This window comes from Rhynchophorus ferrugineus, unplaced genomic scaffold, assembly GCF_030347505.1.
Source record: "Rhynchophorus ferrugineus isolate W39M unplaced genomic scaffold, kcgeb_rfMv2 rfM6, whole genome shotgun sequence".
Lineage (NCBI taxonomy): Eukaryota > Metazoa > Arthropoda > Insecta > Coleoptera > Curculionidae > Rhynchophorus > Rhynchophorus ferrugineus.
In genome coordinates, this window is record NW_027472585.1 from 32666939 (window position 1) to 32693267 (window position 26329).

General features: G+C 32.1%; 1 protein-coding gene and 1 long non-coding RNA gene across 4 annotated transcripts in view; one reads left to right on the top strand and one right to left on the bottom strand.

The window, feature by feature from the left end:
* The window catches only part of Pdp1 (PAR bZIP family member Pdp1), a 166948-nt gene that overhangs the window by 5679 nt on the left and 134940 nt on the right, over nucleotides 1–26329 (top strand). The window lies entirely within an intron of this gene.
* LOC143198084 (uncharacterized) lies at nucleotides 21104–21809 on the bottom strand. Its single transcript, XR_013006145.1, has 3 exons — nucleotides 21554–21809; nucleotides 21388–21497; nucleotides 21104–21333 (listed from the first exon to the last, which is right to left on the bottom strand). It is a non-coding gene; the product is annotated as an uncharacterized LOC143198084 (long non-coding RNA).

Genomic DNA, 26329 nt, shown 5'->3' on the forward strand with positions numbered 1-26329 from the left:
TAGAATATAATAATAATAATAATAATAATAATATAATTGGTTGAATAAAATAATCTAGTTGAAACTGTATTTCTAGCATTAAAATGTTCAATTAGTGCAAGGTTTAAGAGGATATAATTGTGTTTTCTTATGCTTTTACGCTTTTTCTTAGAGGAGGGTGTCAGAATGGATTGAAAACATTTGCAAGAAATTTCATTGTACAAATTCTTTTTAGTTTTATTTTATTATGATTGTTTTGTTTCGATTTGTTTTATTTATGACTAACACTTTAAAATTTGAAGTTTCCCCTTGGGCACATTGTATCATTTTATGGATTTCTATGATGTTTTAAATTGCGTACGGTACCAATGATGCACAACGTTCCTGTAACATAACCCAAACATAAACTATCAAATGTCAAAACAAAAATGTGTGAATATAACATTGTGGGTTCTTGGAGAAGCGGTTAAAACAATACATAAAATATGTATAACTTTAATTACTCTACTGCTAACCTAAAATTTAAATAACAATCCATTATAATTCGTTAATAAGTCATTGTACTTCGTCGCCGTGAATACATTTCGACATACCTAACTAAAGGACCCGAGCAAACGGATGTTAGATCCAGGGAAAGATAGGTAGAAACCCGAGATCTCGTTTTTTAGGTTATCGTCACGTTAATAACAATTATAATACTGGCTAACTGGTATCCATAACCATTTTTCGCGGTGAAACAGTTCGGATGTGTTGCTGGCGTCAAATGTTTCACCGTTAATGTGAATATAACGCGTATGAAAACATATTAAAACAGTTCTATTTATAAGGCGGGTAGTATGAGAAAAATTTCATTTATACTAGCGCAATTTACATGGATCACGGCGGTATCTAAACAGACCAAAATGACCGTCTAATTCCAAAACACCTCAGCGTAGCTGGAAGTCATCCAAGACGTATTTAAAGGCTATCTTTACGTAGTGAAGCTAGTCTTAATTGTTGACCTACTGATATAGTTAATACGATTCTTTGTTGGTCCGTTCTCATTTTAATTTTAATGAAAAAGTATTGTGATTTGTTTATTGGGTAGTGTCGGTACTTATATTTACGGATATTTCGATATTAACACTGAAACAAACCGATTTAATAGCATAACTTCATATTAAACATTATATATTAACACTGAATTGATTAACAATACACATATTCGGAGTCTTATGATGGTGCAAGTCTGAACTACGTAATACTGATAATATGTGATCAAAAAATATTAATATTTTTAAAAGGGTTCATTTTAATCGTTAATTTGGTATGTTATTAATTGCCATCTGTGTCAAAGTTTTAAGCCTATAGAGCCAATAATTTAATATAATATTTATTTGTTACCCATTCAATAATGAAAGTGTATTGATGAGGGAAAAAGTTCAAGGGAAGTATTTGTAAAACAAAATGTTTTGAACTATGTTTGAAATGATAAAACATGTTCGTTTAGACAGGGCAGATAACAAATGCAGGAGCTATCTATGGTTTTCCTTCGTAATCAACCTATAAGAATCATGTCAGCTAAAACAAGACTTACTAAAATTGTCGAGTGTCATTTAGAAGCTTTACCAACATCACTTGGAGTGTGAACGTTAGTAAAATCATTATTTTTGACTGTTAAGACGCACTGTCAATACACGTATACAAATGAAAACTGCCAACACTTGATATAAATCAAGTGAACATCAAACTACCAACAGTGAAAATTATTTGGGTGATATTACTAGGTTGTTTGCTTCAAATTTGCAGCAGTGATATAGGTCTATAGGATTATATTTCGTTTGCTGACTTTCCAGGTTTTGGGATCATTATAATTTCCGCCATATTCCAAATGTCTGGGACATGTTTTAATCTAAATGCTGTATTGATCAAGTTGGTGTGTTTTATAATTCCTTTTCTTGGTAGTTTTTGTAGTAACTCTCCTGTTATTAAATAGTAGCTTGGTGATTTCCTGGGGTTAGTGTGAGTTTTAATAACTTTGGTTAACTCTTTTGGCGTGACTAATTCAATCATCGAATTTTCAGCTTCTATGTCTGGCAAATTATGTTCAATATTAGTTCCGTTTGGTTTGAAAGTTTTTTCTAGATATTCAGCAAATGCTTCTGCTTTTTGGTGCTTGTCACGTGCCCAGTTCCCACATAGGTATCTATAGGTGGACTGTGTAGACACGAGCGCTTTAGATATTTTGTGGCTATCCAGAGCGAGTAATCAGTTTCTTTATCATCTGTTAAATTTCTCAGATAGTCATTTATGGTTTTGTTTCTAATTTCCAGTATTTCTCTTTTCAGTCTTTGGGTTATATTGTTTGAATTATTTTTATTTTCAGGTGTTGTATTTTGTTGCCATTTTTTCCGTAATTTACGTTTTTCTGCTACCATTTCCTTCACTACTTTTGGATAATTAATTCCTTTGGTTATTCTGGAGTATTATTCCAAACAGCTTGTTGAATATCAATTATGAATTTCTCTCCTTCAAGACTTAATTGTTTAGTTGTCTTGAGGGGTACATTTAGTTGAATTCGTTTGTTCAATTCTTCAGCAAATCCTTCCCAGTCTGTTCTCTTATTTGTTAACGTTGTGTTTCTTTCTTTTCTTATTATATTTTCGCTCAACGTCAGAATCACTGGCGTATAATCTGAACTTAGCTCAAAATTTTCTTCGACTTTTATATAGTTGGATGTTAAGTTTCTTACTATGAAGAAATCTAACAAGTCTAGGTTTTCTCTTGATCAGTCGGCCAATCAGTTGGATTTCCAATTGACATGTAACTACATCTTAGTTCAGCAGCTGCTTTATACAGTTCATTGCCTAGTTGTTGTCATTCTGGATCCCCATCTTGTATTTTTTGCATTGAAATCACCTCCAATTATAAATTTTTCTCCCAGGTTGCTTAGGACATTCAAATAATTTTCCTTTTTTTTGATAGTAATTTGGAGGACAATCAATTGCAGCTATTGTAATCTTGTATCTGCTTGATTTAATAGTTACTGGTGTTACCTGATTTTCTGTTGTACGGAGCCCAGGTTCTTGATGGTGGGAAATGTTCTTTTTTATTATTATTGCACTTCCTCTTCTTGCGGTGTTAGCTGGATGTTTGGTATGATAAATTTCCTCTAAATTCCTCTAAATTTTATAAAGGATTCTTTTGTTAAATGGGTTTCTAGTATTAGGCAAATATCTATTTTTTCCATATCTAGGAAAACTTGTAGGATAGCGTGATGTTGCTGAATATTTAATAATGCAGTATTTTATAAGCCATAATTGCTATAATAATTTTTATATACAGTGAGTCTGCTCCAAACTTTCCATATCTACTTGAAATACCAATGTCTTCTACTCGAAAAACATTTGAACTTTCGGAGATTCTAAGAAGATAAAAGAAGACCGGGTATATACTACACGATAATGACATATACCTTTATAATTTTAATATAGTTGTAATAAGTTTGTGTTTTAAAAAACGAAAATCCCTATTATGCCAAATGCCTATTTCACCTAGAGAAAGAGTTATATATCTATCTAGAAAAGTAAGAAAAGAGAAGAAAGCCGAAGCTATCACTTTTGGATTTATATCCGATTATATTAATAAAATGGTAACAGAGTAAGAACATACTTTTTTTTCTATTGCCTGGAAAGTATAGAGTGATGCTTTCGAATATCTGGTTAAATAATAACTGATATTGCTTTGACGATCTTTGAGCCATCGATTTTAATAACAGTGTCAGTTTCTACAGTTCTCTTTATATGCTCCCATCAGCCAGTTGACATATATATAGTTCACAAAAATGACTTGACTGAACCGAACTGAACTGTCTATGAACGAGGAATGATGAATTGATGGCTAATGGCTTACTACTAGTAGATTACTCGTTCGTATATCAATTATATCCGGCTATATTACATATTTGTTGTGGTATTATTATAAAGACTTTACTTATTATATATTATTGCTTTACTTTACTTTTTACTTTATTGCTTACTAAGAGATTCTGTTATTGGGATTTGTTTAAACATTATATGAGCTGTCAAAATTATTCTATCCTGATAATTCTGTTATTTTGTCATATCTATAATATTTTAATATACTGATTTAAGTTTTCGAATGAATTTTGTACAAGTAGTATGTATTATACTAACAGCTACTTACTAGGATTATTATATATATACTTTATCATCTCAGCTTTGTTATAATATTCAATGCATTCTATTACTAATATATATGTATATATATATATATATATATATATATATATATATATATATGTATATTATAAATTATAATATTCAAACATTCTTAAAATTATTCAAACCATATGATCACAGAATAGTAAATACCAACATAACTACTATATATAATTGTATTACATCTTCTAGTAATAATCAAATTTTTTAAACGTCTGGCATGCGACGTTGTCAGTTCTTGTAAATTATCTTGAAATTATCCCGCCCAGGTCTAATCCGCAAGCATTTATCCTTACAATCACACAATAAAATTATACACACCGCAAACTTAACTTTTGATTGAACGAATTGTCCGATTTCTTATCATTTTCGAATGCATACTTTCATAGAAAACTTTCTATCTAATTTAGTATTTTCTGCAGTTTTAAATGCTTCTCAAGACTTAGAAGTGTTTATATTTTTTCCAAAATAGGAACCAATAATCTTAATAAATGAGAATTTTCTTGTTCTTTTACTATTATCTTTTCACACTTCTTCTTCAATCTTCAGGCAAGTCAATGTTTCTTGTTTTTTTTTACATTCGCGGTGTCAATTATGCCTAAAATTTGAAAAAATTATAATAAAATTGAATATACGCATTTGGATTAGAAAATTCTTCTTCACAAATCTTCACATTAGAATTTCTACAAAAGATTCTTTGACAATATTCACAAATCAATGATTTTTCTATTATTACCTATAATTTATAATCAAAATATGAACGATATAACAACAAATAAACTATAAACAATTAAGAGCTACTATATATCAGTATTGTAAGATTAATAGACAAATATGAGAAAAATAAATTTGATTATTTGCTATGACCATTGACGATCGAAAGTGACAGTAAAGTTATTTACAACCTAGTGGTAGTTTTGTTTCAATTTTGATTTTTTTTATTATCAACTGAAGCTGAGAGAGATAGAGAGAGACAGGTAGACAAACAGAGAGAAAAAATCTACTAACGTCAAATGGCTTCTATAAAAATATAACGCGGTGCGTTTTGTCCCAGAACAAAAATAGACGGAATGGAACGTACACTAGCACAGCCGCATCGTTAATTTTCGACTTTTTCGTTAATTAACCGTTTAATTAGTTTTAAAGCTGTCTCTTGGTTCTTTATCTGTTTATCGTAATTTAGAATAAAATACGGTTTGTTGCCCGTAGGTATATAAGTTCGACGGAATTTATTCGATTTTAACGTGGTTAAATGTGCGACCTTGTCCTTAATAATTTCATTTTCGAATTCGTATTAGAAGTTCCGTTGATAAGATTCTAGACGCGATAAAAAATTCGAGAATACAAAAAAAAAACACTACAAATCGAATTCACATGTGAACCAATCACGTTTTGTTCTGGTTTGAACACTTAATTGGGATATTTGATAATTTATAGGCGGTTTTTTTTATTCGAGTATATTTTATCGACAACTAAACGTATTTACCATTGATGTTTGTTACTTGTTACACTGTTGCCATATATCTTTTAAAATTTTCGGTTTATTGTTTATGTGTGGACTATGGATTTCTAGTTTTTCCTTCATTAATATTTGCATTTACGTGACTATTAGGCAGAATAAATAATTAATAGATGATTTTATAGTTCTCCAATTCTCCTTTTCCAATTTCTTCTATCTAAATACCTCTTTAATTTCATCATTTATACTTTTATATATTAGTTTATATTAAGTATAATATTAACCAGTTACATACAAAATTTTAGTTTATATGAAAATAATTATTAATAATTGAAATATGTCGCAAGTTTGGTCAACAGATGATGCTACTTCCTAAATTTAACATCCTAGATGACACCTATTGAAATTATATGACAATCTGGTATTCAATTTAAAAGTTGGAATTATTTGGTCCGATTTATATGGCCTTATAGTCCAGATCTGGCCACCACTGACTAATAGTTGGTTGTAAATTAAAATGAGTCCCAGGGGAAGAGATTCAGTTGAAATAAAGAACTGATTATCAAAATTTAAGCCTATTCCGAAAGGCAAATCGTTCTACCAAAGAGGTACAAGGAATTAGATTGGCGAAGTTGAACTATCTTGAGGAGTAAACTTAAATTTGTTTAAAAGTTGCTTTATAAGTTAGGTCCGTTGCTATGAATGATGCATTATATTTAAAGCTGAACGACAATGTCTTTGTTAATAACTTCTAATAACAACTTCACACCCATACTGTTATAATTAAGAACGATCGCACCTGTACTTTATCAATCATTGATGTATTTTCATCCATTAGTTCAGAAAATTAATGGTAAGTTGTTATTATGGAGCTGGCCTTCTTTGTAACATTCAACAAAATTGATCACTGATATTTAATCACATAGTATTGGTGACCTAATAATATTATAGTTTCATGTATGAACTTTTTCAGAATTTTTCTATTCCCTATTTTTAATTGATTTTAGCGAACATTTGATTTTTATTGATTGGGATTAATTAAATTGTTTTCAAACTGTAAATATCACAGAATTCTCTAATCTAAAAAAAGTCATCAAATATAATGTGCTTTACTTGTCGATTGTGTCTATTACTTCCATCAAAATAAATCAACGTTCCAGTAATAAAATAGTGTCTCCATATTGTTTGCTTCATCAGCGATATCTGTTGGTGAAAATATGAAGTATATAAACTCTTAAATAACCTAACCTAACTGTTATGATAGATGACATTTATTTAAAATAAAAAATATACAGCCCTTTTTTGAAATTGTTTAATAAAATAACAGTTGTTAGTATTGACAATCAATAATAACAGCATTTAGTATTAGTGAATTATTCAGTGTTAATAATGGAACGGTCAAAATGACATTTTGGGAATTCATTACTTCTATTGGTTGATTTAAATAAATGTGCTGTCGAAGAAACTTGTGAAACTTATGATGATACTGCTCTGATATAATACAATTGTCGGTTTAGTTTTAAATTTATTAATATTGATGGCAATGACAAGGAACACCTGGATGATCAAAAAAATGTGAAAACAATAAATTGCAAGAATTATTATATGAAAATCCAGCTCAAACTCTTTGTTATTGATGAATTAAGTGTTACCAGATGTTTACTACAGCTTTGACTGACCATTTGAATATCAATTCGAGCCATTTCAAAATGGTGGCGTCCTTGCTCGCCAAATAAATTGTGATTTCTGAGACGTGTTATTACTGACTATGAAAAGTGGATATACTTTGACCATCCCAAGCGCAAGAAGTCATGGGTTATTCCAGGGGAGACATCCACATCGACACCAAAGAGAAATATTCAAGACCATACAGTTTTGTTGTGCTTATGGTGTTGTATATTACAAACTGCTAAAACATACGCAGAGTGATTGTCTTGCATGATAACGCTCGGCCGCACGTTACAAGAATTGTGAAGAATACACTGTTACAACTAAAATAGGAAGTTCTACTGCACCCAGCGTACTCCCTAGTTATGGCGCCGCTTGATTACTACTTGTTCATATTGATCTACACAGTGTGAAAGATGCCATAAATATGGTAAATATTACAATTTCTGTTCGGTTCTCTCTTTTATTAGAACCCTGGAAGATCTAACAGATTCAAACAATTAATAAATGCTATCCAGTAGTCACACGGTTATCTGAATGTGATTTTAGAGCAAATTATTAAAATTTCACTCATGTGTGATGTGTGTTCATTTTTTTGTGGTAGTACTTGTCCCACATACAGTTACAGTATTACTTTCGTATAATATTTTTGAAATAAATAAAGCACACTTATGTAGAGAACAGACAATGACTTAAATAATAAATTCTCACAAATTTCTCTCACCTGCATAAGTAGTACGCATTTTTTTGTCGGTCCCTTGATAATTTTTAATTTACTCTCTGTTTTCCTCAATCAACCTCAATTTATTTCTCTCGCCTACGTAAGTAGTACGCATTTTTGTTGTAGGTCCCTCCAAAGCCGTTATTGGCAAAATGCGATTTTGCCAATACCACATCGAGAGTTTATTGAACTCCCACAAATCGAGCTTTGAAAATTTGCACACGTATAAAAAACCTAACAGTACCCAAACGGGCAATATCACCGGCGATAGTAATCATATTTCATTCATTCGTTGTTTCTCTAAATCGTTGTAGTTTTTCTAAATTGCGAGTACGTCGTTGTAACCTTGAAAACGTTCATAATCTTTTAAATCTAGATATAAATTAATTATCTATGACGTAGGAAGACCAGTATGCCGAATTGTTTGACATCTTAAATGTTATTACCGACATATATACGCATGAATACGTATTATATTACTGTTTAAATTGCTTTCAGGCTATTTTTAATGACAATTGTCATTCGGTCGGTTACTTTTATTGATATTTCCAATTAAACAGGTGTCTAAAAACTTAATGAAAGTACCTATGTTGATTGTAATTATAAGATTCAGAGAATTCAGAGATGTTAAATAATTTTATTATTATTTTTTATAGTTTATTTTACCGATTAGAACATTACAGATTATGACAATATTGTTCGGCAATATTCGAATGGATTGTAAGTACGTAATTAAAATACAAACATATATTTGGTAATTGTCATTCAATTACTTCTTAAAATATAATTTGCAATTTTTATACCTGACGCTAAAGTATATTGTAGTTAGTGCTTAAAATATGTATGGATTCAAAATACATTTGGACATATATACATTTGTCATTCAGTCCAAGTTATAAAATACTGTCTTGGATTTTAGTTAATACCAGGTGTATCGGAAAGTCATTACCGGGTTTTCTAACAGACGTCGCTAGGCTTAATTATGCAATGTTATAATTTGACACATATGCCATTTTATTCTACCGACATCAAGCTTCAATATTATATTTTGCGAAAGTAACCCCGTCATATGTTAGATGTATACCTCTTTGAAAATGTCAAGTTTTTAATTAAAATAAAAACGCCCCTGAATATCATCGTTGCTCTAACCTTAAAAACATGTGAGGTGTGGTCTCGAGAATTAAAAAATGGCGATTTCAATGTGCAAAACATAGAATGTTCTAGTAGGCCAAAAAAGTTTGAAGATGCGATTGATCAGCGACGGACTACGAGTAATGGGGAAAAAGCAAAATATGGAAAGATGGGTGCTACATCAATCGAATGACATACAAATGTAAAATTCATCTGCGAAATGCTGCTTCAATGGAATTATCGGAACTCATTTTTACATCGAATAGTTATGGGTGATGAAAAGTGGTTTAATATTGAAAACCCCACCTGGCGAAGCCGGCCGACTAATTCCAATGGTCGCAAGAAAATGCTCTGTGTTTAGGGGGAACCTGTTTTGAAACCTGGTAAAACAGTGATCGATACCGACAACAAATGATAATTTGAACCATACATTCATCGAAAAACGTCCAGAATGGGTCCGAAGACGCGGGAAAGTGATTTTCCAGCTCGATAATGCGCCGTCTAATAAAGCAAATACCACTCAGGAAGGGTTGAAAGCACTTGGACGGGACACATTATCATACCCACTGTACTCTCCAGACCTTGCCTCGTCCGATGATTAAATTTTCGCATCATTGGGATACGCGTTTACGGAGCAGCACTCCGCCAATTTCGAAATTACAAATTCTCTCGATTAATGATTCTGCTTAAAGGACAAACAGTTTTTTTGCGATGACATCCATAAATTACTAGAGAGATGGACTAGATGTATAGAATTAAATAGCTAATACTTTGAGTAAATACATTTTTCCATTTTCTTGGAAATTGTTTAGTTTTGTTTACGAGAAACCGGGTAATGACCTCTTAGATGGAACTCTCTTTATAGAACTTGTCTCTTGTCTATAGAACTAGAATATGTGGGGAATTAGATTTTGAAAGAAAGCTTAGATAGAAGATTTGATAAGTGTTGTTATAAGTTAAAGAAAAGGTTTCAAAAGTTTGCAATTCATGCCTTTTTAAAGAGAAATTATAAAAACATGAAATAATACCTAACAGGGAGTAACAGGAGTAGTAGTACTAGTAAAGATTATGATTTTATTGTTTTTCCCAACAGGGACAATTACATATGTTAAAAATGGGTTAGCGTTAGTTCTTAAGCGACAAAAAACAGGAAGCTGTTTAACTCTTTATATAGGGTCCTCTGGATATAGGGTCCTTAAACAAACGGCCAGTTTGCAAGGTAATTTTTAATGTCATTTAGTGGTTATGAAATAGCTACCCCATTATCACATTCTTTCCATGTTCTACTCCTATTAAAAAATAACTACTAATCTTCTTATACTTGTATAAATACTCACTGTAATAACATTTTTCGAAGGTTCTTTGTGCCTGTTGGTTTATTTGGTTTAGACATGGCGATATAGACAAAGAATGGTATATTGAGGGCGTTTTGTAACATAAACTGTTGAAACAGTCAAAATAACTGCAACGTTAACCCATTATAAAGAATAAATTACTAACTTGAGTAATAAATTGACCCAAAGACTATCAGAACATACTGCAAGACAGGAAAAGTTGTATTTAATAGTATAATGGCGCTTTGTAACATAAAATGAAAGCGATCAGAGAATTCAGAATCAGACCATTTGCCCATTTGGCTGAGTATTATTGAACCGGCCTCTCTACTGACCAGGTTTGTTTCTATTAACATTTTCTGAAAATACCTGAGTGTTTACCAATATTACAAATAGCTTGCTGACTGAACCAAGCAGATGATGTACGCTTTAATGTTGATGTTGATGTTAATGGATGAAATTTCTAAAATGAATAAATGAATAAATGAATGATGAATAAATAGTTAAAACTACTTTCCATAATTATAAAAATTAACCGCAACATCCAGTATAATTTTAGACTAGGTGCCATCTGTAAAATTCTAATTGATTCATGCCTGGTTTTAGTACATTTTATCTTTACATTACCCTAAATACTAAACTGATAAATACTAGTGGAGCTATATGTAAACAAATAGATCTTTGTCAATAATATCTTTGTCAGATAAATCCTAGAATGTAAAGAGTAAATACCATATTTCAAGACGTTGAGTAAATGCAATTACAGCATTGTTATATTACCATATTAATTATTAATATTATTAGTTAATGTGTATTATTACTCTGTGTGATTATCAGGATAATTTCAAACTATTGAAGAGCGAGGAAACGTTTCGATTCAATTTTCAAACTAAAATATCATAAAGAGAAATAAAGTTATACTAAAATGATTTCGTAAATCTAAATAACCGTCTAAGTCCCTTATGCTTCAACTTCTGCTAATGTGATTGTAACAGCAGAGTTTGATATCGAAGATAAATGATATAGCTTAGAATATCTAATAAATATATGAATGTTGAATGATTGAGTCTGAAAATATCTGGGAATGCATTTTGATCGACGTTTGACGTGGAAAAAATATATAGTGACAAAACGCAAATAGCTTGGGCTTAAACTAAACCAAATGTATTGTCTGATAGGCCGTAAATTATCATTACATAGCAAGGCTTTTCTGTATAAGTCAATACTTAGGCTCATTTGGACCTATGGTATTGAACTGTGGGATACAATTAGTAAATCTAACATAGCTATCTTCCAGAGGTTCCATAATAAAGTGTTGCGAGTTATCGTCGAAGCCCCATATTACGTCTCCAACAAACTGATTCAGCGCGATATCCCCTTAGAACCCATATCGAGTATGATTCGGAGTGTTAGTGCGAAAGACTATTAGTGCATCCCAATACACTCGCTAAACAGTTAAATGTGCGCGATGACAGTGTTGTGCATAGGCTCAAACGCAAATTACCATACGAACTGATTAATAAACACATAACATAGAATGGGATTTAATAATCTCTAGAATAAGTTAGAATAGTCTTTAGAATAAGTTAGATTAGTATCTAGAATACGATTTAGATTATAAGATTGTACAGCAGATCACTAACTGAAGCGATCTTCTGCATGTCAGTAGAGCTATATAACAGAAATCATATAATAATACTACTTATTGCCCACGGGCAGAGTGTTGAAGTTTCAAGAGATTAGTAAAAATAAAAAATATCAGCAGGGTTTGATATCGAAGATAAACGGTGTAACGTCGAATATCTAATAAATATATTAATGTTGAATGCTTGAGCCTGAAAAGGTATTGAAAATATGAAATATGAAAAAGTATTTCAGTATTATGTATATAGCAACCGAGATAAGAAAGAAATAGACTTTTTTGTAAAATACCTCTTAAAACCATCAAATTTCACTCATTCAGTATCAGATATCCAGTTCAGAAATAGAGGCTTATATAGACATGATTCTACTGGTTGTCGTTGGTTGGATGCGGTTAGCATTACTCTTTTCAATTCTTCTAACGATATTACTCAATGCTGTCTTCAATGCTTAATACTAAACGATGCTTATTTCAAAATTCAGTACTTTCTTCAATCAATTTAACTTGACACTTCCTTCAATCAATTCAACTCAATAGTTTTTTCAATTAATTCAACTCAAATACTTTCTTCAATCCATTCAATACTTTCTTCTTCTCATTTCAACTCCTTCCCTCGTTGTCCATATAAATATTTTCTTCTCGATGCACAGTGTTTTATGAGGGAATCTCCTCCCTTGGGTTCTTGGTATTGGTGGACAAGGATGGTCCGAGGAACCCTTTTTTGTACCCCGATTCGTTGAGGATATCGGGGTGGGAAACACTCTTCCAGTTAGGAACTTCTCACGCTCATAAAACATGTGCGTTTCGGACTGATAAGGAATTACCGAAAATTCCGCAATTTCGGGTCTTCTTAATATTTATGGTTATGGGCGTCATAAGGAGTCCTCTACCAGGTCTAACTTCTGACAAGTTTCATCTGCCTAGGTATGTGAACCCTCGTTATCCGAAACACATTACAACGAGCCAATGGGATTTCTTTTTGTCGAAAACGTATGTTCTCTATACTCGGTACTATTTTGGTTGGCTAATTTCATCAGACGTTCATATTTATACATAACGTACATAATTATTTTCTCATATCCTAAATATTAGGAGCATCAGTTAAAGGTCTAATAGATTAGACCTGTTAACTATACAACCGAAATAATTCTACAATTATTGTAAACTTAAATTTACATATAATACCATTAAGAATTCGTAATTCTAAAACTACATAGTTTTCTTAAACTTATTTAAATGTAATTAGGTCGCGACAGTGCCCATACACACCGCCAACAAGATCCATTTGAGGATTGAAGAGGATTGTTTGAGGAGCATCAGAATATCAAAAAGTATCTTCCCTGGTCAGCACAATCGCCATAGCTCAATATAATTCCAATACCATTATGGGGAGTTTTAGAGCAGAACCAGGTGTAGATTTCCATCTCCAACTTCATTAAAACAATTAGCGATGTGTTGGTACAAGAATGATACAGCACTCTGTTGGAAACTATTCAGAAACTTCATATACATATCTAATATATATTGTGTCTATATCAGGAGCTCATATTATTTTTTCGATCGCTTGAATTTATAATAAATATACCCCGTAAACATATTATTCTAAGACGATTGATATTTGTCTTTTAAAATGTCATAGGTACTATTCGACATTTTAGCTATTTTGAAACCTGAGCTAAAATAATGCTTCTTATTCATTAGTTGGCTATGTTTATTACTGTATTAGATATTTTAATATATTTATACATTATTCTGGTGTAATATGGCGATACAAACAGATCAGATAACTTGAAAATCATATATAAAGTACTATCTACGGTATAATTATCTTAAATGTTACGAAGGTGCAACAGAATTACTGGTAAAGTGTTTATTACATCGCGTGTTGACATTTTAATTAAGTTTCAGTATTTTTTTGGCAGCATATAAAACTAATCTAATAAAACGTTTGAGGTCTAGTGTAGTTCGCGAAGGTTAAACCATTGTGAAATGTTAACTATATTTACGCTGCTTATTAGGCTTAATCGTCGAACGGTTTTTCGAGGATTAGTCGTGATTCCAGCTGGGCGTCGAACGCGACGCGGTAAAAACAACCGAACGGCGATAAAATTATGGTCGCTGGAAAGCCCGTGGGAAGTTGTGGCGAGCCGAAAGAGTAATTAGTAAATATAAAAATAGCATTTATCCTGGCAATGTTCGAAATGGGGATATGTCATAAGTGCATCGCTTGATGCAATGTCTCCGAGCTGTTACCGTATTTTTAGCGGTCGATTTTTTTGCTTCCTCCCGCCACGAGATGTTACAACAAAGCTCACTAATGTGTTACATATTATACTGCTCGACGAAAACAAAATGCATTATGTTGACCACCTCGTTTGAAACAAATATATTATCAGTTTAGAGTTGGAGGATGTTAACCATATTTGTTATTATTTTATTACTTTTATTTATAATTTGTTTTAATGTTCTATTTCACTGCAACATGAAAGTTACAGCCTCAACTCGATTTTATGTTATTTGAGGTGGTATTCTAGTCTAGGAATGTAAAAATTTTTTCCCTTTTTTTGTATTTTCAACTCCTTGAGAATATACCCTTAAGAGGATTTTTAGAAATTTAATATTGTTATTTTCATTTCATTTCGCATGTATTCCAAACTAATAGTAGCAACGTAGAGAAAATAATAATATCAGGTAAGCTAATCTTTTGACATTTGATCTCTCTTTCACTCTCTCGGTCAGCACACCTACCACCCTTGTGGCAGGTTTTGCGTTTAGCAGTGCGCATCGTATCTGTACAGGTAAAAATACTTCATTTTTAAATTAATTAAAGAATGGAGGATTTTTCTTAATGACTTTTGATAGGCTTAACAAACATATTTAATTCATTGCGAGACTCTTTTTTATGATTGTTTATAATGCTCCAGACACTACTTTTTAATGAAAAAAAAAATTTCAGTATGGCTGTAATTTTTATATGATATTATTGAAGTATCAAAATACGTAAAATTAATTTGCCATACGATCATTCTATTGTTAAATAATAAGAAACACTGATTAAGTCCAGAAAATAAAATAGGTATGTTGAAAGAGTGCTGTCAGTAGGGTTGTGGGCCGTCGAGAAAAATATTAATATTTCCATAAATCGATATTTTAAAAAATTTCTATATGTCGATTGCGATAATTTTTAAAAAATATCAGTTTAACGATATATCGAAGACTTTTTGCAATATATATGGATGCTTTTAAGAGCCTTAACAATAAATAGCAAAATTACACAAAACTATAATATACTAATATATCAAATCAACCCAATTAAGTAAAATACAAAAAGTTGTTCAAAAATTAATGCATCTCTTTTTTCATAATGTTAAAGAAATATATTTAATTTTTAATAAAAAATCGGCAATGTTAAACGCAACCCTGCCGGGTGCTGACCGATAGAGTGAAAGAGATCATATGTCAAGATCAGCTTACCCGAAATTCTCTCTCAAAAACATTGCTTGCTCTTAGACTATAGCTTGATATATTTCACAGCCACGCGTTGTTTACGAGTTCTGAATAGGAAGTAATTTTTAGGTTAATTTTATCTTTATGAAAGCTTGTTATAATAATATAATTATTTATTATTAAATTAAGAATACTAGCAACGGACAATACGAAAATAAGTGTATAAAATAATAAGGGTGGAAAAATTCGACATGGAAAATGATCTCAGACATGTCACTAACCAGGCTGGGTAAGGCCGGATGTCTACTGGGATCTACAAGTTCGGTAGGCTTAATACCGAGAAGGGTGGTTCGGAGCCCAAGTTAAACAGTAGATCTAGTCGAGGTAAAGTTGGTAACAGAAGAAGAAGGCTCTAAAATATAACAAAAAAATATCTAGTAAAAAATACGTAATGAAACTATTGTTTTGTTACAAATTTGTTTTATTCCAATTATTAAATATCTAAAATGTATGTTTTTACACTAGAATACTTTCTTAAAAATCTTATAAATGATATATATGTATAACGTAGTTCAACTTAAATTGAACGTTATATCAAGCCGGCTTCATAATCCTACTGCTGGTAAGTTAGTCGTGGGTTGGAGTCCTACAGAGCATGGTGTTTTATGTTTGGTTCGTCCATCGATCGATGGACGAACCTGATTGTTATTATATACGTCTCTAAGCAACAGTTTAAATCCGACACAGAATAACCATCCCAGTCACGTTAGTAATCAGGCTGGGTCGGTCATCAGACCGGACATCTTTTTGGATGGACTTTATGTTGATCACTGGCCAGTCGGTAGGCTTAATGGAGAGGGTCGTGGTTCGGAGCCCAAGTTAAACAATAGGCTCAGTCCAGATTATCCCTAGTTGATAAAAAGGAGACTTTAAAATATAATAAAAAATATTTAAAAAATAAGATATCGTGACTTGTTGGATTCACCGGGGCATTGTTCATTCGTTCCATTAGTCCATTCAATTTTAATTTATCGAAAGCTTATTATAGGTGTGATGAAATTACTACCAGCTTTTCAGTGTCATAACGTAACATCCTTCACGAGAAAAGGGTTGTTGGTTCGTTTTATATACAAGTACTTTAGATGCCAACTTGTGGGAAATTCTGCGAGAAACCACTGTTTATTGGGGATTGGCATTATGTGCAGAAATTTTGACATCCCATCGTAAATATAACATCGATAGTCCGGGTGGGAACACTTCTACTACAACTACCTACATTAATTATTTTGTAACATTTTTAGGTTACTTATGGATATCGGACAGCTCATATTTTTATACTCTCTATATTCCAATACTATATTTGAATTGTATAAAGTATTACTGTTCATTTTTACACGATTTTATAATTTGATTAATAAGACTATTTAATTATAATAATATTTTGTTCTAAAAGATAATAAAATTATAATGAAACCCATAATTTTTTTAATGTTACAAAATCTTCCACAACCCGTAGTTCATATTTTCATATTTCATGGCTAATTAGTGGTTTAGATCATTTGAACAGGAGCTCTTGATTGACCTGATGATTGGGAAACATCCGTTTTGTTTTTCTTAAGAACGATTTGTTTCACATTGCTCTGGTAAAATGTTCCTGTCACATGATACACTTATCATCATTTAAAGCTTGTTTAAAGTTACCTCAAAATGTCGGTTTGTTGAAGCTAATGTCTGTAGAATAGTAGTCTTTCAGTGTAAACCGTATGCTAGAGCAGTACATTCTATTAAAACCCTACTTGACGGGAATAGTATTTTTTAATCTGTCCAGGACTACCGAAGAAATGCTGATTACAATGAACAACCAATACCCTGTGTTATAATTAGAATTCATATGTTATGTACCTTCAGTGCTAATGGATTTCAATACCTTGTTTCAATCAAAAATATCCCTTCTTTACAAATTGAAACCAGAGCTAGAAAATCTTTTGAAAGCGCTGTCTGTCAACTTCATGAAAATTAAGTGTACGTCCTGTGTTAATATTTTAAGCGCCGACTTCGGTTTATACGTAGCGAAAGATTTTCTAGGTTTAGCAGAAATATACATTGAATCAGAAACGTATGGAAATTTTGAAAAAAGATGAAAATATAACTAAATATAACTAATTTTTTAGCATGCATGAAAATTCACCACACCACACCAAATAATTTCGATTATATTTTTCCATTAAATTGTTTATATATGTATAATTGTTTCAATTAAGAACGAAGAGTGTATAATATAATTTATGTCGAAACATCATTTGTTAAAAATTTAATTAAAGTTTGTCTGTCAATTCAAAATATTCTTATTATATGTTCTAAATGAAATTATCGTGTTGTATAGTAATAATATTTTTAATCCGCTAGATGGCGATTTAAGTGTATTTTATTAATTAATGTTGAATATACCAAGTTAAACTAATAGTAGTAATCAAATCCATTGAGCCAAATTACTACAATTCTAACAGTTTAACGAATCATTTCTATAAATATTTACATAGAATTTTCAAGTTTGACAGCTGTTACTTATTGGATAGCTGTTGAATTGCTTTCTGACACGCTAATGTCATTAATGGGTAAAATTAGATCTAAATTATATATTATTACTGAAAACGAATTATATTTAAAACATAAATGATATATTGCTAAATAATAATTTTATTAATAAGTTTGTTTAATTAATTAATATAAACGTGAGAATTAAATAAAAGGAGTGTAAAATGGTATCTGTCGGGTATGTCATTCATTATTTAAATAGTTATTTTGTTTATTATAGTTACAAAATGAAGAGGGTACTTTAAAATAAATCCAAAAATTGTTTTAGTGATTCTATTAAACGATCGTTTGAGAGATAATGAAATTGTGTTTATTTCTAAAATTTTACTTTTTGAGAAAGGGAAAATTTTCGAAATTCAAGTAGTTACATTTACATTTATTATGTTCTAACCACTTTAATTTACAGTTAGATAGTTAGATTTATTTCATTAGTTACCGTAAAATAAATCAATTTATTAATAGTTTATTACTGACTAAGCAGTGACAACATGACTTGACTCTTATGAAATTTGTTTTTCATGAAACATTTAAGAAGAGTGGTAAAAGAAAAGTGGTGATATTGACGCTAATAAAAATGAATTTCCTGGATTGCCATAAAAGTTCAAAGACAATTGCAAGACTTATTGGACGAATAACTGTAAAAGAACTCAGAGCTCAAAGAATTTTCTGACAAAAGTCTGATAATTACTATAACACAAATTGACTGAAAACGCCATTTTGAACCATTATAAATTCGCGGTTTCAAGAGTTTTGCTAAGCAAAATAGTAAGAGCTTTCTGTGATGAAAACTATTACTATCTACTATGACTCTCGAGCGCAGAAACTCATGGTCAAGTCTTGCTCTTCATATAGTTGAACTTGTAATGTATTATGCGACGCTAATATTGACTATTATCCTCTTGTATGGCAATATTAGGTCACATATTACAACTGTTGTGAAAAATACATTGTTACAGCTTGAATGGAATTTCTGCGCGATATATTGGTAGAAAAGTGTTTTTTTTGTGTGTAAAACGTTTGCCTTCAAGAAGATCAAGTATGTTACGATAATAACGTAACAGATCAATTGAAAAGTCTCCGGCCTAACACATAGATGGCGCTACTAGAATTAAATCCATATGTTTTTTAGTTAGCCCTAACCCTCAAAATATGCGTGTATAAATTTGACAGCTGTCGGATCATTAGTTTGTTAACTTTTGTTATTCTGAAAAATAAAGATAGAAAGGAATTTTGTGTGTTGATAAAATATTGCTTTTTGAAGCGAAAAAATACAGTTGAAGCAAAAAGTTGGGTTGATGCCGAGTTTCCGGACATTGCCCCAGGAAAATCAACCATCAAGGATTGGTATGCTAAGTTTAGACGTGGTGAAATGAGCACCGAAGACGGTAAACGTAGTGGGTGCCCAAAAGAGGTTGTTACCGACGAAAACTTAAAAAAAATCCGCAAAATGATTTCGAATGGCCGTAAATTGAAATTGAATGAAATAGTAGACACTCTAAAGATATCAACTGAACGTGTACATCATATCATTTACGAATATTTGAGTATGAGAAAGCTCGGTGCAAAGTGGGTGCCGCGCGAGCTCACTTTTGATCAAAAACAACGACGAGTTGATGACTCGGAGCAGTGTTTGAAGATGATCAAGTATAATAAACCCGAGTTGTTGCGTCGATATGTGACAATGGATGAAACATGGCTCCATCATTTCACTTCGATGTCCAATCGACAGTTATCCAAGTGGACTACACACGATGAATCCGCTCCAATTCGTGGGAAAACGCAACAGTCTGCTGGCAAGTTTATGGCGTCTGTATTTTGGGATGCGCATGGAATAGTTTTCATTGACTACGTTGAAAAAGGTTGACCTCTTTCTTTGATGTATCTTAAGTTCAAAATACTGAATCAATTGTACTGAGTAACAAGATGAATATTTTTTAAACTGTATATACCATTATTAGTTTTAATAGACCGAATTTTTCTACTTCAACAATTGTGAAAATTTAATTATATCGATTTATTGAAATTAATTGAGTTTTATTTGCTATAGCGTCAATGAAAAAGATAATATTTTATTATCACTATGTTTATTGTGTAGCTCTTAATACTACAGATCATCGTTTGTGTTTTTGTCTGCGAGCGCCACCTATGGAGTTCAGGTTATAATATTGTTTATTTTACTGTTAGAAACCATATCCGGTACGAATCAATTATTGATTTACGCACGACAGAATCATGAATGATTGTAAAAAAATGGGTCAGTTGACTGAGAAATAGTACCTGCGTACGTAGGAATCCGATAATAGTTTTTACTTTTTTTGCGCGGCCTATTAATAGCCACGTCGTCTAATCCTGTGCCCTTGAATGACATATACAATTTACGCCTTTACCATTCGACCAATTAGCAGCCCGCAGCACTTATAAAACTTCATTTAATTTGCTTATTCCCGCCGCCGCCTTGGACCCCCCAAATCGGAACGGGTTTTTTTCGCGCTCGGACCAATCGCCGTCGAGGAAGCCCACAAAGAAAATAACAAACCGTATTTTCGATATATTTCGAACGGAAACTTTTCGGAGTTTTGTCAGTCAGCCGAATATTATTAGAATCCAAGCCTAGCATCACGTGAAATTCCTGACTTTGAGCCAAAATCGCTTATTTTTATAGCCATTTTATTCTTACTCCATTATTTGACATTTCGCTCAATGAAAACGGTTATGGTGGCGGATCATAATTTTTCGATGCGGGTCGACGCGGCTTGCACCAATACGATACCCATTTGGGCCGGTACGGTTTGCTACAATAAACAAGCATATGTTATTATTTTTTCGATTTCGGATTTGGCGCATGCGTGAATGCATGTTTGTTTTTTTAGGAGGTAAATAAACATTGGAAAAATTTTAAAATAACACTTTTTATATGAAATATTTATATATTTAAATGAAATAATAAAAATATATCCAGATATTCTATTTTTATAAAAATACAATATTTTTTTATGTTCTAAAACATACTCCACATACTAAAATGTATCATGATTCAAATAAATTACTACAATTTTTACTACTATTGTTGATGAACAAACCTCATTAATGAATTGACTAATTCTAGCTTTAGATTGAGGTACTGTATATTTGTAAGCCTAAAACGAATGGATGGTTAATTGCAACAAAATGTGTATAAAAGTAATAATTACCTTTAGTCTTACTTTTAGTACAATTGTATATTATTTATCTTATACCATTTACTTTGTGAAATTTTGGCATATGTGGATTCTTATTCGACGTCGTTGAAAATGATTTCTCACTATAAATAATACAAATATAAATAATTTTATTACTAGTCCTTGCCGTCTAGCTTACAATTTTTCAGTACAGTGGTGCTGTTTGGATTGTATAACTTTTAAAAATTTAACCTTACTTTCTGCAGTTACCTTTGCTTTTCTATATATTAAAACTGATGTTTGTTAAATCACCGGGAATGACACAACAATTTAATTATTATTCCTGTAGATTAATGCTGCACAATATCCAAAAATTCTAGATTTTTTTGTTATTTTCACTCGATCGACACGAAAAGAACATACTAGGGTTTATTCTATGCAATATAGTCTGCCACGAAATTGTGCGCATGCCCCAAATTCGAAATCGTTTTCTAAATGACGTTTTCCAGTTTATTCTGCGCAATATAGTGCGTCCAGTTATTGTGCGCATGCGCCAAATCCGAAATAAGTTTCTAAATAACGTATGCTCAATATTCTGATCTCGATTTTAATTTCATTATAATCGGTTTATGACGCTGCAGGTATGGAATACCCGCACGTCTAATACTTAACAAAATAAATCAAGCACTTGGAGTGTTGGAATTGCGTAAAACCGTTAGCGATATGATATATTAATGTAAATAGACATTGTTTTTACTTAATATATGACGTCTTTGGCGAGATATGTTAGTGATAACGTGCCTCCGTTCACCGTATGATGAATTGCGAGATAACCCACCAAGTTACGAGTATTTTTACACTACAAAACCTGAAGATAGTATCGCTTTATCTTTGACTTGTCTGATCATATTTATTTCGCTAACGTTTATTCTAGTCTAGTCTTGGGATTAAAATGTTACAAAGTCTCATTTAAGTTTATCAATTTTTAAATATACCAATAATGCTGATGCAGTCATCATTCGTTACGCCAAGTCCATTTTATTATATTTCTTATTTATTAATACTTTATTACTAGTCGTTGGAATACCCGTTGATCCTTACTTTTTCTCTAATAAAATTAAACAAAATAAAAGTTAGTAGAACTTTTCAATGTTTTTACCATTCAGTTCACTTCACTACACAAGTGTAAAAGATCGCAAGGTTTAGTTCTCTTGAGTCTACATTCTAGTTCAGTGTTGGTTCAAGAATTGCAGCACTTTGGTGTTTATATAGGAGTGGAGTCTTTCCTTATGTCTTGTTGAGAATCTCTTTTTTCCTCTATAACAGTTGGAAGGTCTCGATGTAATTAATTGTTCCTATACTATTTAGGTGCGTCCATAATACTCTTCAGGGTTTTACTCTAAGATACGTGTGTTATGTTGATATTACTTCTCGCAGAACATCCCCAGAGCTCAATGCTATAGGTCCATGTAGGTTTTAGTATTTATTTGCGCATAATTTGAATGTTCTTTCCAATAACCAATATATTTTTTTGTCTTTTTAATTCGACTTCTTTTCTTTTTGATGTGGTCCTTCCAGTGGAGTTTTACATGGTCATCCGAATGTACTTAGCGTTGTTACTGTATGGGATAATCGTATTATTCATATAACAGGTCAATTGAAAAGTCCCCGGCCTACCATAGTAAAACACATTTTTTTGGCAAAATTAGTTTTTTTTATTCAATATAATTCCCTTCAAGGGTGATACACTGATTGTAGCGACCCTCCAACTTTTCGATACCATTTTTGAAGTACGATTTGTCCTTTGCTTCAAAATAGGCCTCAGTTTCGGCGATCACCTCTTCATTCGACGAAAATTTCTTCCCAGCGAGCATTCTCTTGAGATCTGAGAACAGGAAATAGTTGCTGGGGGCCAGATCTGGAGAATACTGTGGATGAGGAAGCAATTCGAAGCTCAATTTATGGATTTTTGCCATCGTTTTCACAGACTTGACACGGTGCATTGACTTGGTGAAGCAGCACTTTGTTTTTCTTCAAATGCGGCCGTTTTTCGACGATTTCGACCTTCAAACGGCCTAATAACGCTAAGTAATAGTCGCTGTTGATGGTCCTTCCTTTTCAAGGTAGTCAATGAAAATTATTCCATGCGCATCCCAAAATACAGACGTCTTAACCTTGCCAGCCGACTGTTGCGTTTTTCCAGGCTTTGGAGCGGGTTCATCGTGTGCAGTCCACTCGGATGACTGTTGATTGGACTTCGAAGTGAAATGATGGAGCCATGTTTCATCCATTGTCGCATATCGACGCAAAAACTCGGGTTTATTACGCTTGATCATGTTCAAACACTGCCTTGAATTTTGCATAGAGCTTTCTCATACTCAAATATTCGTGAATGATATGATGTACACGTTCAGTTGATATGTTTAGAGTGTCTGCTGTTTCATTCAATTTCAATTTACGGTCATTCAAAACCATTTTGTGGACATTTTAAATGTTTTCGTCGGTAACAACCTCTTTTGGGCGTCCAGTGTAACATACCAATCTTTGATGGTTGATTTTCTTCTGGTAGTGTCCGGAAACTCGACATCAAGCCAAGTTTTTGCTTCAGCTATATTTTTTCCTTTCAAAAAGCAATATTTTATCAACACGCGAAATTCCTTTTTATCCATTTTTTCACAATAACAAAAGTTGCTTCACTCAAAATGCTATAATTCACAAACTAATGATCCGACAGCTGTCAAATTTTTACACGCATCTTTTGAGGGTTATGACTAACTAAAAAACATATGGACTTTCTTCTAGTAGTCGCAATCTATGTGTCAGGATGGGGACTTCATTCAATTGACCTGTTATATTGGTATATGGACAGCTTGACTATAGGTTAATGCAATATGCATTGATTTACTATCGCTGACTTTTATTCTCCATGTCTGGGTCCACTTATTCATATCGTTACTTGCGTGTTACAGTTTTCTAGTTGCTTCTTCGCTATTGTCTCCAATTTATGTTTGCAGTGTGTCACATGTAGGTCATCCTGTCTGAGATATAGGAAATTAAGAATTTAATATATGTTACTTCGGTAACATTTGATGGAATTTCTACTGGCTCCTTTATTGCTGACTTTGTCGAAGGCTTTGCTATGTCCAATAAGACAGATTATCAAGCTTTTTTATCTACGCAGAATTTTTCAATAATATCTGTGATACTACGTACTTGGTGAATTGGTAAATGTTTGCTGATTAAACCAATCTGATGTGCGTGTATTAGATAACATATCATTGGTTTTAATCTTTACAACAGGAGTTTTTCAAATACTTATACTGGAAGCAGTGCAATTTGTTGATAAGGTTTTACTTCATTTGGTGGTTTTCCATGTTTCGAAATCATAATAGCCATTTTCCAAATATCCAGGACGTGATTTACTCAGAATTCTGTATTGATCAAATTGATAAGTTTTATCATTGCTTTTCTTGGTAAGTTTTTCAACGTCCGTCCGGCTATCAAGTCATAGCCTTGTGCTTTCTTTGGATTGATGTCATTTTTTGTAAATTTGCAGACTTCTTTTGGGGTAACAAGTTCGATTGGAAGATCTTCGCACTTGCTGATTGGTAAATTATGTTCAAACTCAATATGATTTGGTTTAAAAGTTTGTTCTAAAGGTAATTCATTTCCCCCTAGATCTTCTATAAATGGACTATGTACTTTTGGTAACTTTAGGTTGTTAGTGGCCTCCAGAGTTATTAGTTCGTTTCCTTATCATCTGTTTGATCTTGCAGATAGTTATTTGTGGATTCATTTTTGATTTCAACTATTTCCCTTTTTAATTTAAGTAACGAAACTGGACCTGTATTTCTCGAGGTGACTGAATTCCCAATAACCAACTTTCTCGTTTTCTTAAACTCTCATTTGAGATAACCTTGTAAAACATTAGTTTGATATGAAACATTTTCTGTTGCTATAAGACAGGAACGAAGTATAAATGCTCAGGTTTATGACAGTCAAGAAAATTATCTTACTGCTTGAACTATTTATATTATCATTTTAAAATTCTACGATGGGTTTTGTATATCCCAATTTTTTTATTTGTAAATTAATTTTTAAATTATTTACCCCACTTGATAGTAATTAGATCAATATCTCGTATAACGAGAAATACCTGATAAGCTATGAAGATGGCAGATTTGGATCTGCCAGAGCAGATATACTTATGTCCATAGTACTTCAACTTACTTCATCTATTGATAAAAATGCAATAATCTTAAAGTTCTTAAAGTTTGTCGATATACTTAACAGTTATCTTATGACAACATGGTATTTCAATATTAAGTATTGGATTGGATTTAATTTAAAATGATTTCATAACAAAAATAAGCATTGCTATTAACTAGATTGGACATTTCCAGTGAATAAAGTTTACTTCCAGTAGGGGTGAAAAAAATGTTGTTATTAGAATTTACCATTTTAACATTTTCCTATGAAGGAAAAATGGTATGTTCAGCTATATTCTTATATGTAGTTATATTTTATATATTATATTCTTATATGTAGTAAGTATAAGGTACGGCTTGGCTGCCTTATTCATGAGCTGCAGAAAATGTTACCGAAACAACGCATTGAACTATTAAAATCTTACATTATAGCCAGGATGTTTACAGTTAAATATGAGGAAGCTTACTCTAGAATAGAAGAAGTTAAATTAGGTGTACCAAAAGGAAGAGTATTGGAGCTAATTCTTTACCTGCTATATATATGTGACACTATATTTGCTGATGATACTGATTCTTTCTGTCGGAGATAATAACGAAGATGCCGCCTGTAACATAAAAAATTAACCAATAGTGAAAAATCTGACAAGAAATAACCATCTCAGTCACGCCAGTAATCGGACAGGATAAGACTGGATGTCTTCTTCAATGGTCTCTAAGTTGGTCACTGACCAGTCAGTAGGCTTAATATCGAGGACCGTGATTCGGAG